At 39.6% G+C, this 12,030-nt stretch overlaps 1 protein-coding gene across 7 annotated transcripts in view; it reads right to left on the minus strand.

Annotated features, from left to right (window-relative positions):
- TPRG1 (tumor protein p63 regulated 1) overlaps nt 1-12,030 on the minus strand; it is a 363,442-nt gene that overhangs the window by 304,535 nt on the left and 46,877 nt on the right. For all 7 annotated transcript variants that reach the window (XR_008710456.1, XM_055568727.1, XM_055568733.1 and 4 more), the window contains one exon: nt 11,055-11,200. The gene's annotated coding sequence lies outside the window, so the exon portion shown is untranslated. The remainder of the gene's footprint in view (nt 1-11,054; nt 11,201-12,030) is intronic.

Below are 12,030 nucleotides of genomic sequence, written 5' to 3' on the forward strand. Positions count from 1 at the left end.
CCAGATGGTGGTGATAATAGAAGCTAATTGATATAATTTATGAGCAGATTAAATGAGTTAGTAAACAAAGTTGTTAAATAGTTTCTGGCAAGTAGTAAGCTTTCTATGTTCTAGCTATTATACTTAAAGAGAGTGTTTATGAAGACTTCAGTCTATTTTAAATGAATAAATTAAATCATTTTTCCCTTTTCTTTATTGGGAAGTTTGTATGAAAAGCAGCAAAAAAAATTTTTTTAATTAAAAAAAATGAAATTCATCTCATCCCATGAGAGATTGTCATAGATTGTAATCTGCCATTAACCATTCTTCTCTCTAAGATAGGGGGTCCACTCAACTTTCTGGGGTAGAGTAGGGTAGGGTGAGGCATGACAGCGTGTCTGGAATAATCCTTCCAAATCTCTTCTTTGATTCTTCCCTGCAGGGGCATTGCCTGCATTTATTTTTAATAATTTTAATTGGGAATAATGGTTGGAAGAATGGGAAACTGAATTTGGTTTTAACTCAAAACCAAATTACCCAATCCAAATTTATTAAGGAAAATAAAAAGCTGAGCCCAGTATATTTCAACTCCTGAATCCAGTGACTATTCAAGACTCATTTGAGGAAAGGGTATGATTGACACCTCAGAGATACTGTTGCCAGATAAAATACAGGATGCTCAGTTAAATTCCAATTTAAATTTAACTATCCGCTTGTTTTGTTTTTGTCTTTTGCTAAATCTGACAACTCTACTCAGAAACTCCAATAATCGTCTCACTCAGTTCCCTCATTTTAGGATGGAGAATCTGTGAAGTTGATGATGAAATAAAATTTCTTCCATCTAGCACATGGGACCCAAGAGTCAAACCCTGGTCTTAAGATGTCTTTTCTTCAGTAAAGCACAAAAAAATTTCCAGAATATTGAGGTTAAAAAGCAAATAAAAGGGGGAGAAAGATCTCTGGTTTCTATCCTCTGAGCAAGTTACCTAAAATTATCTTAAATTTGGAGTCCAGCTTCCCAGGCATGTGTGAAGCCCCATGCTACTTTACTGCTGTTCCTAAAATCATTAACCTGTTAATTAAGATCACGGAGACTTGCTCTGGAAAAGGTAATTGAATTGCTTTTGTCTTTTCTACAGTAAACAACAGCACAAAGGCAGTTTGGCATTAATTACGTTAAAGCTCTATTCATCTCTATTGATGTTAGCTCATATCAACATTTTATACTGTTTATTCCCTGCTCTTCTTTTTTTATCAGAAGCAGCAGCATCATAAAACACTGCACCTCTAAGTGAACTTCATTTCCACGTGCCTGTTTTCAACTTTGAAATCACATCTCATACATAAACTGATTCTCTTTTTTTCTCCTTGAATAAATTCAAATTTTGATAAACAAGTATTATTTTCTCTGGATCCCTTAGCACAGGCTAGTGGACATTAGTATATTAACAACTTCAGGGTAGGAAATAAAGGTTTAATTTTCATTAAACTCTTCCAAAACTATTCAATCCACCTAAAATAAATTCTCACATCCAACTCACTAAGTCATTTTGTTTTTTTCCATTGAAAATGCTTATTCAATTCTATCTTTAACAAAAAGTAGACCATGACTGGGGACATGAAGAAAGTTAAATCAGTCTCCTTTGCTCCTCTGTTCTAAGATACTTGGTGTTTTCTCTAAAACACTTGCCATCATCTGCTCAGTGGGCAAGCTGTTTATGCATATGTCTGCCTTGTCTGCTGTAATGAAAACTCCCCAAGGGCAGGGGCTATGTTGAATCCTAACCCATCCAATAAAAATAAGTTATTATATTTGTGTATCACTTCTCTGTTCAAAGAGACAAATGATTATGCTAAATGCCATTTATCGAGCTTACCACACTTCAGGCAATGTGCTCGACATTTTATCCAAGCTACATCAAAACAAGACTGAGTAGTAAGAAATATTAGCATACCTCCCTTACAGGTTAAAAAAAAAAAGACTTAGTCTTGAGGGGTAATTCAAAGCAACAAGAAAATGTTAGAGTCGAAATTTAAATCTAGATCTCTTTGCACCAGAAGTTCTTTGTTTTCTTCATTGTTAATTATTATGGGTAAAGACCTCAGATGTGAGACCATGGTGGTGATCCTTCTCCACCCTTCACTTAGTACCAAGGAGTGAAAGAACAAATGCATGCTATTCCAAGAGCAGCAGAAAGTGATGTTGTGGTTCTGCAAAAGAAATCACTAAGTGACACAACTGGTCATCTTCCAAGGCTTGATTATCTGGTCTTTCATTGTTCTTCCCCCTTGGCACAGTGGGCAATAATGAACGCTCACGTGTCTTTCTCAAGCACCAGCATTACATAGCAAGTAGGCCATGGAATGGGGACTAGGGAGCTGGGAGCCTGGTCCTGATGCTATCATTTACCAGAATTTCTCCATCTGTAAAGTCATGTCAAAATTTACTTCTAGCTGTGTCTTCCTGTAATCCATGGGAATATGAGTTTCCTAAGAAACCCAGGGCATGGCACACAATAAATTCTCAATAATAAATATTTGGATATTGTAATGAACACATGAATGAATAACAAAAGTATGGCTCTTATTCCAGTTCCCAGGAACCACAAATAAGGTTTCCTTTCACGTCAATGTGTGAGAAAGGATGGGAGCTCACTGTTTGCAATGCTGATGTTTTTATGCCTTCCAACACACTTCCATCTGGCCCTGGTTTTCCATTTTCCCAATTTGGAACAACTTTTCCCATTCATTGGAATCACTTCCTTTCTTATGTTTACAAAACAGATGATTTGGGGATTTTACATAATTCATCCTAAACATAGACTAACTCAAACTGAGTCCAAGTACCATCCAACAGGCACATGGAACACTGCATTGGATGTAAAAAAAAAAAAAAAAAAATGATTCTGTATGCCTTTGAAAAACTAGTAAAACAGTGCAACCTGACGATATTTTAAATTACAATAACGCTGCTTATGTGAGCTTGTTCTGCATATACCCTGCATGTGTTTACATTCCTACAGGGTTTATAGTGTTTTGGTTCCTTACATTCTGGTTGTTCGAATGAATGCAGAAAAATGAGATTTTTAAGCATAGTTCTGACTTTCTACTTGTATACCTTACTTTGTCCAGTTGTAACCTTTCAGAACTGCTGCATCCCTTAGATGCAAAGGATTTATTGGTTGCTTATGTGGATTCTGACCCTTGGTCAGGTATGTTTGGGGTTTCTCTTGGCAGGGTCAAGGGAGGCAGAGTGGAGGAAGCTGATATCTAATTGCTTACAAAAGTAGGCCTGAGATATAAATGTATCAGAAACCACAGGCACCATGAAGTGAAAAGCTTTTATTTTCAGGTTGGTCAAGGGGAAAAGAAAGTGTTGATTTTGGATTTCTGTCTAGTGTTTTCCCACCTTCACCAGATAAGCAAACAGTTCTAGAGGACTGCATGCAGCGTGCGTTTCTGAGCACGTTACGTACACACCTTACATTTACTACTCATTTAAACTCGTAACACTTTGATCAGCCATGCCTTTCTTACAAAGAAACAAAAGTCCACAGAAGTAATGTCATTTGCCTAAAATTATTCTGTTATAGAAGTGGCATAAATTAGGTTTGAAACCAGACAACCTGGCTCTGGAGTCGATGCTCTCAACAACCATACCATACCAAGCTGCCTCTGGAGCATCCATTCTAATTTTGGTGGCCTCCTAACCAGGCTCTTTACTTCCCATCCCTCCCACTTTCCAACTCATCCTTCACCAGTGTCAACTGCCTAAAGTACAGCTTTAACCATGCCCTTCCCCAGCTCAAAATTCTTTACTGGCTCTTAGCCATCTTCTCAAATCAAATGGTACATCCTCACTCAGCTACTCCAAGGCTCTATAACTTTGTCCCAACCTTCTTTTTCAACCTAATTTCTGTATCTCTACCTTCACAAATCTTATGTTTCTGCTAGACTTAAACCCTACATGCCATTCCAAAACATGGTTTTGACTTTTCTGTGTCCATGATCTTGTCCATAGCATATGGAAAACCCTCCCCAATACCAAGGCTAATATAAACCTCACCTGTCCTCCAATGAGCAAAATCAATGCTCTTTTATGGGCTGAATTACATCCCCCACAGTTCATATGCTGAAGCCCTAACCCTCCAACATGACTATATTTTGAGATAGGGCCTTGAAGGAGGTCTGCCCTCATGCAAGGGCTTCCCTCATAGCTGGATTGGTAAAGAAACTGCGTGCAAGGCAGGAGACCCCAGTTTGATTCCTGGGTTGGGAAGATCCACTGGAGAAGGGATTAGCTAGCCACTCTAGTATTCTTGGGCTTCCATGGTGGCTCAGCTGATAAAGAATCTGCCTGCAACGCGGGAGACCTGGGTTCAGTCCCTGGGTTGGGAAGATGCCCTGGAGAGGGGAAAGGCTACCCACTCCACTATTCTGGCCTGGAGAATTCCATAGACTGTATAGTCTATGGGGTCACAAAGAGTGGGACACGACTGAGCGACTTTCACTTTAAGGAGGCAAGTAAGATTAAATGAGGTCATGGGTTGTCAGTCAGTCAGTGTTGGTTACTCATTCATGTCCAACTCTTTCCAACCCCATGGACTGTAGCCTACCAGTCTCCTCTGTCCATGGAATTCTCCAAGCAAGAATACTTGAGTGGGTTGCTATTCCCTTCTCCAGGTGATCTTCCTGACCCAGGGGTTGAAGCTGGGTCTCCTGGATTGCAGTCAGATTCTTTACCATCTTAGCCACCAGTGTCTAAATCCAATATGTCTGGTGTCTTTACAGTAAAAGGGAGAGGCACCAGGGATGCATACACAGAGGAAAGGTCATGTGAGGACCCAGCAAAGAGGCGGCCTTTTGCAAGCCAGGAAGAGAGGTTTCCTCAGTTCTACTGACACCTTGATCTTGGATTTCCAGCCTCCATGAGGACAAAAAAAACAAAGAAATTGCCTTTGTTTTAAGCCACCCATTCTGTGCTGTTCTGTTACAGCAACCCTAGCAGACTAACACTCTCCCTTACTCCTTAAGGTAGGAATTCTCAATCATGTGTTCAATGACTGTTTTTAAGCCCTTTAAATTTTGGTAATATCCTAATAGCAGACCAAAAAACTTAAAAAAAAATCACTATTAAAAACAACACAATCACTTCTGAGGAAGAACAGTGTCTTTGAATGTTTAAATATCACATTTATTGCACTTTTCTGGGTCATTTTACAGAATTGTGTTTGTTTTTATTTTAAACATGTTGACTGATCTGATAGTGCATTCTTAAACATTTGAAAGACAACACTCTTACATATTCTAGAGAACATTCCAGAAAGCAAGCACAGGCTTGATTACACCAAGTCTCTTCTCTCTCACTCTCAGTACATTTCTGCCTGCTCTAACCCTTATTTCAGGTGAGATGTCAATCACTGGAGTGTGTGATTTTAACTTAACACACTGTTCACATTTCATCAGAGAAGTGGATCAGCAAACCAGTTAAGAATTATTACATATGGGCAATGACCACCTAAAAGTCACAGAATAACACTGTAAGTAAGTGTTAGACAAAAATATTAGATTTATTTCCCTTAGCAAAGGACTTTGCATTGATAAATGAATAGAAATAAAGGACCAGAAAGTGGTGGTTGGTAGAAGAAAAGATTACAGGGTGATTTTAGTGTAGTTTTGTTTTTTTAATGTTTAATGTAGCATCTCTTTTTTAATGTTTCTTTGCATTTCCAAATGTTTTCTGGTGATCAAGGGTTACTTTTTTAGAATTATGGGGGTGGGGGAGAAAAGAAATTTTCACTAAATAGAATGTCTAACTATCCAGTCTCCTGGGTCATTCTTTATAGAATGTCAGTGGGTTTACCTCCCCCAATTAGAATCTTTCTTGCCCTAATCCTTGGTCAAGTACACACTCTTAAGCATCATTTATATCTGCCAGGTCAATGTCCTTTCCCTTAGGTCAGTCAAATAAATTGACCATATTTATGGGAGCTAATGAGTTAATAGGTTTCAGTGTGCTACAATCCTAATTAATATATTTGAATTTTGATCATGCCTTTAAAAAACACTCCCCCCCCCCGCCCCCCCGCCAAATTTGGACTTTCTAGCCCTGGTGCTAATGGCAGGAAGCAAAGAGGAAATAAAGAGCCTCTTGACAAAAATGAAAGAGGAGAGTGAAAAAGCTGGCTTAAGACTCTACATTCAAAAAACTAAGATCATGGCATCCGGTTCCATCACTTCATGGCAAATAGATGGATAAAAAATGGAAACAGTAAGAGACTTTATTTTCTTGGGCTCCAAAATCACTGCAGATGGTGACTGCAACCATGAAATTAAAAAGACACTTGCTCTTTGGAAGAAAAACTATGACAAACATAGACAGCATATTAAAAAGCAGAGACATCACTTTGCTAGCAAAAGTCTGTGTAGTCAACGCTATGATTTTTCCAATAGTCATGTACGGATATGAGAGTTGGATCATAAAGAAGGCTGAGCACCAAAGAATTGATGCTTTTGAACTGTGGTGCTAGAGAACAGTCTTGAGAATCTCTTGTACAGCAAGGAGATCAAACCAGTCATCCTTAAGGAAATCAACCCTAAATATTCTTTGGAAGGACTGATGCTGAAACTCCAAAACTTTAGCCACCTGATACAGAGGCCACTTATTAGAGAAGACCTTGATGCTGGAAAAGATTGAGGGCAGGAGGAGAAGGGGAAGACAGAGGATGAAATGGTTGGATGGTATCACCAACTCAATGGACATGAGTTTGAGCAGACTCCAGGAGATGGTGAAGGACAGAGAAACCTGGTGTGCTGTAGATCATGCGGTTGCAAAGACTCAGACACGACTTAGTGACTGAACAAAACAAAGTCTTAATGCTAGATAATGGTCCATGACACTGTGATGAGGCTAAACCAGGATTCTAATCACTAACCAGAATGTGGTCACTTATCCAGTAACTCTTCTCTGTGCTGGAGTAAATTGTTAATACTGTGGTATCCAACAGATGGTTACAGCACCACACCAAATTGCAAAGCCCTGGTTTATTCCCTTACCTTTTCTCATAACCCCCTTTGCTTATCCACTCACTCTCAATATAGAAGTCAAGAGGCCTTAGAGATGGCGGTCCAGTGGCTATGACTACATACTCACTATGCAAGGGTCCAGGTTCAATCCCTGGTCAAGGAAATAGACCCCACATGCCGCAGCTAAGAGTTTGCATGCCACAGTTAAAGATCCTGTGTTCTGCAACAAAGACCCGGTGCAACCAAGTAAATAATTTTCTTTTAAAGAAAGCCTTAGGGAGAGAAAAGAAAATTAGTATCGAGATGGCTATGCCTTACCCTGCTGGGAGACAAGATAGCATAATGCTAAGGACTCTATTCAAACAAACAGATTTTGATTAATTTTACTTATTGTTTTATTTTACTTCAGTTCAGTTCAGTCACTCAGTCTTGTCCAGCTCTTTGCGACCCCGTGAATTGTACCACACCAGGCCTCCCTGTCCATCACCAGCAACATCCAGAGTTCACCCAAACTCATGTCCATCGAGTCGGTGATGCCATCCAGCCATCTCATCCTCCGTCATCCCCTTCTCCTCCTACCCCCAATCCCTCCCAGCGTCAGGGTCTTTTCCAATGAGTCAGTTCTTCGCATGAGGTGGCCAAAGTATTGGAGTTTCAGCCTCAGCATCAGTCCTTCCAATGAACACCCAGGACTGAACTCCTTTAGGATGGACTGGCTAGATCTCCTTGCAGTCCAAGGGACTCTCAAGAGTCTTCTCCAACACCACAGTTCAAAAGCATCAATTCTTCCACACTCAGCTTTCTTCACAGTCCAACTCTCACATCCATACATGACCACTGGAAAAACCATAGCCTTGACAATACGGACCTTTGTTGGCAAAGTAATATCTCTGCTTTTGAATATGCTGTCTAGGTTGGTCATAACTTTCCTTCCAAGGAGTAAGCGTCTTCTAATTTCATGGCTGCAATCACCATCTGCAGTGATTTTGGAGCCCCAAAAAGTAAAGTCTGACACTGTTTCCACTGTTTCCCCACCTATTTCCCATGAAGTGATGGGACCGGATGCCATGATCTTAGTTTTCTGAATGTTGAGCTTTAAGCCAACTTTTTCACTCTCCTCTTTCACTTTCGTCAAGAGGCTTTTTCATTCCTCTTCACTTTCTGCCATAAGGGTGGTGTCATCTGCATATCTGAGGTTATTGATATTTCTCCGGGCAATCTTGATTCCAGCTTGTGCTTCTTCCAGCCCAGTGTTTCTCATGATGTATTCTGCATATAAGTTAAATAAGCAGGGTGACAATATACAGCCTTGATGTACTCCTTTTCCTATTTGGAACCAGTCTGTTGTTCCCTGTCCAGTTCTAACTGTTGCTTCCTGACCTGCATATAGGTTTTTCAAGAGGCAGGTCAGGTGGTCTGGTATTCCCATCTCTTGAAGAATTTTCCACAGTTTATTGTGATCCACACAGTCAAAGGCTTTGGCATAGTCAATAAAGCAGAAATAGATGTTTTTCTGGAACTCTCTTGCTTTTTCCATGATCCAGCAAATGTTGGCAATTTGATCTCTGGTCCCTCTGCCTTTTCTAAAACCAGCTTGAACATCTGGAAGTTCACGGTTCACGTATTGCTGAAGCCTGGCTTGGAGAATTTTGAGCATTACTTTACTAGCATGTGAGATGAATGCAACTGTGTGGTAGTTTGAGCATTCTTTGGCATTGCCTTTCTTTAGGATTGGAATGAAAACTGACCTGTTCCAGTCCTGTGGCCACTGCTGAGTTTTCCAAATTTGCTGGCATATTGAGTGCAGCACTTTCACAGCATCATCTTTCAGGATTTGAATAGCTCAACTGGAATTCCGTCACCTCCACTAGCTTTGTTCATAGTGATGCTTCCTAAGGCCCACTTGACTTCATATTCCAGGATGTCTGGCTCTAGGTGAGTGATCACACCATCATGATTATCTGGGTCATGAAGATCTTTTTTGTACAGTTCTTCTGTATATTCTTGCCTCCTCTTCTTAATATCTTCTGCTTCTGTTAGGTCCATACCAATTCTGTCCTTTATCGAGCCCATCTTTGCATGAAATGTTCCCTTGGTGTCTCTGATTTTCTTGAAGAGATCTCTAGTCTTTCTCATTCTGTTGTTTTCCTCTATTTCTTTGCATTTCTTTATTTTACTTAGCACATATTAAATTCCAAATGAACTTGCCCCATCACTCTTCCCTTTACCATACTCATTTGATGCCTTGCAAGGAGATCCAACGAGTCCATCCTAAATGAGACCAGTCCTGGGTGTTCATTGGAAGGACTGATGCTGAGGCTGAAACTCCAATACTTTGGCCACCTCATACGAAGAGATGAGTCATTGGAAAAGACCCTGATGCTGGGAGGGATTGGGGGCAGGAGGAGAAGGGGATGACAGAGGATGAGGTGGCTGGATGGCATCACCGACTTGATGGACAAGAGTTTGGGTGAACTCTGGGAGTTGGTGATGGACAGGGAGGCCTGGTGTGCTACAATTCATGGGGTCACAAAGAGTCAGACACGACTGAACGACGAGTCCATAAACCCTGCTTTCCATCATGCTTGGAGCAAGAACAATATCTGATAGCAAAGAGCAAACCCAAAGCAAGAATGTTTACTTTAGAGCCTCCTAGATATCCTCCTAGCCCAAGGAAGACAGTAAAAATTCTTGCTTTAGAAAGAGGAAGGCATAGGATACCAATTAACTTCTCATTGAGACATTCCACTATCTAGTTAAAAGAATAGTGCCAGAGCTTGGGTTGAACTATATTTCAGAAACCTAGGCCAGGGTTATTTCCACTACGTTAATTATTCTCAACCTTGGCTGTGCATTGGAATCACCTATAAAGCTTTAATAATTACCAGTGTCCAGTCACACCCCCAAGAGATTCTGATTTAATTTGTATGGAGTATGGCCTGCATATCAAGAATTTTAAGATTCCCCAGGTGACTCTAATATGCAGCCAAGCTTGAAAACCACTGATCACAGTGTACTACCTTCCCTAGTGACTAATGGCCAACCATCCAGGTCCCATGGACAGTGAATGAAAAAACATACAGTACCCTGACTTCCCCTCGCTGCCCCCTCTTCCTACTTACACATGTGCAGATACATACTTAACGAGTTGCTTATTTAACCAGTGGCTGCTGTCTTCATTTAGAGCAGGAATCTTTAAACATTTTCTTTAAAGAGCCAGAAAGTAAATATTTTAGACTTCTCAAGTCATAGTCTCTGTAGCACACACTCTACTTGTACTATTATAGCAAGAGAAGAAATCATAGAAAATATGTAAGTAATGGACATGGCTGTATTCTGAAAAAACTTTATTTGCAAAAACAGGCACACTCAACCCACAGGCTATGGTTTACTGACCTCTGATTTAGAGACTCTAAGACATATCAGGCAATTACTACATTTTTGAAAAATGGGCTATGATGATTCTAATGCCAGTGGTCTTTAGAGGTCTATTAAATTGTTGAAGTGTATTTATCTGCTGCAGAATATTCCTCCTTAGCCTGTTTCTGATGTTGAATAGAGTCATGGCTGCTCCCCTAGAGCTCATATCCACATGTTTATTACCTTCCTGATATCCCAACAGGGAGATCTCACCATCTGGACACCTCTCACTCCTCCCTGTATCTGTATTGCATCCTGTGGCATTTTTCACACTACTATATTACATGTTCTATTTCAGATTTTTGGATTCTAGAGCATAAGCAATGGGAGAATAGTTGCTGTAAATATTACTACTTATTATTATTGTTATCATTTACATGTGCATGGTACTTTACAGCTTACAATCCCTTTCACATCCACTGGACCCTTTGATTGGAACATCTCCTGGGAGACAGATGGAGCCATGAAGATCATCTCATGGATGTTAAGAAAACTATGACTCCACAAGATTACTGCACATTAAGAGGCAAAGTTTAAATTTGAATCTAGATCTCATGATTGCAAGAAAGTATGTTTAGTGGAAGTGGGAAACTACATATGGATTCGGAGAGAGTTGTATTCAAATTTACCTGGTAGGGGGAATGCAGAAGATAGATGACTAGCGCATACTTGCCTTCATTGTGGATGTCAACGTCAACAAGCACCCGATCAAACACGCTGTGAAGAAGCTACATGACATTGACATGGCCAAGGCCAACACCCTCCGAGATCAGACCTGATGGAGAGAAGAAGGCAAATGTTTGACAATTCCTGACTATGATGCTTTAGATATTACTAACAAAACTGGGATCATCTAGACTGTATCCAACTGGCTATTTCTAAATATAAATATTTTAATGCCAAAAAAAGATTCTGTTGATAGTTTTGTAAACTTGAACAAGTCATTCAAACTCTCAGAATTTTTGTTTCTTCAACCATAAAAATAGGAATACTAGTAAGTACTTACCTTTTAAGATTGCTTTCAGAATTAGAGACAATCTAATTAATGCTCCTGGAATTAATAAGTACTCAGTAATGGCAGCTACCATTACCATTACTAATAATACTGTTGTTGTTGCTGCTGCTCCTTATCCAGGATTCTTTCCATTTTGCACATGATTCCATTCACTGTTGCGTGTGTCATTGTATTTGGTACACTGACTTTAATTTAATAGGTGGCCAATTAAAGCTGAATAAATTGAACTAATTAGTTTATTAATGATTTGTTTATATAGACCTATGTTTAAAATTTCCTTCTACTATAGATCTTTTAAAAGTAACAAAAATACCCTGAGAAGATAATTAGATGACTTATTTATAAAAAGACAATATATAAAGGGAATTTCCTTCCCAACCCAAAGTAAATCTCCTTAGCCAAGTGCTCATGTCCAGAAATACTTCTTAAAATAAGAGAACATAACTCCCAGCTGATTTATCTTCCTTATACAATCACTAATGCTTAAAAGTCCAAAAAAGCAAAGCTGTCAGCAGGATTTTCCCCAATTAATAGACACTCAACTTTGGCTGAATCATCAGTAAAAATGGTAATTTCCTCTCGATTTACAA

Source organism: Bubalus kerabau, chromosome 2 (assembly GCF_029407905.1).
Source record: "Bubalus kerabau isolate K-KA32 ecotype Philippines breed swamp buffalo chromosome 2, PCC_UOA_SB_1v2, whole genome shotgun sequence".
Lineage (NCBI taxonomy): Eukaryota > Metazoa > Chordata > Mammalia > Artiodactyla > Bovidae > Bubalus > Bubalus kerabau.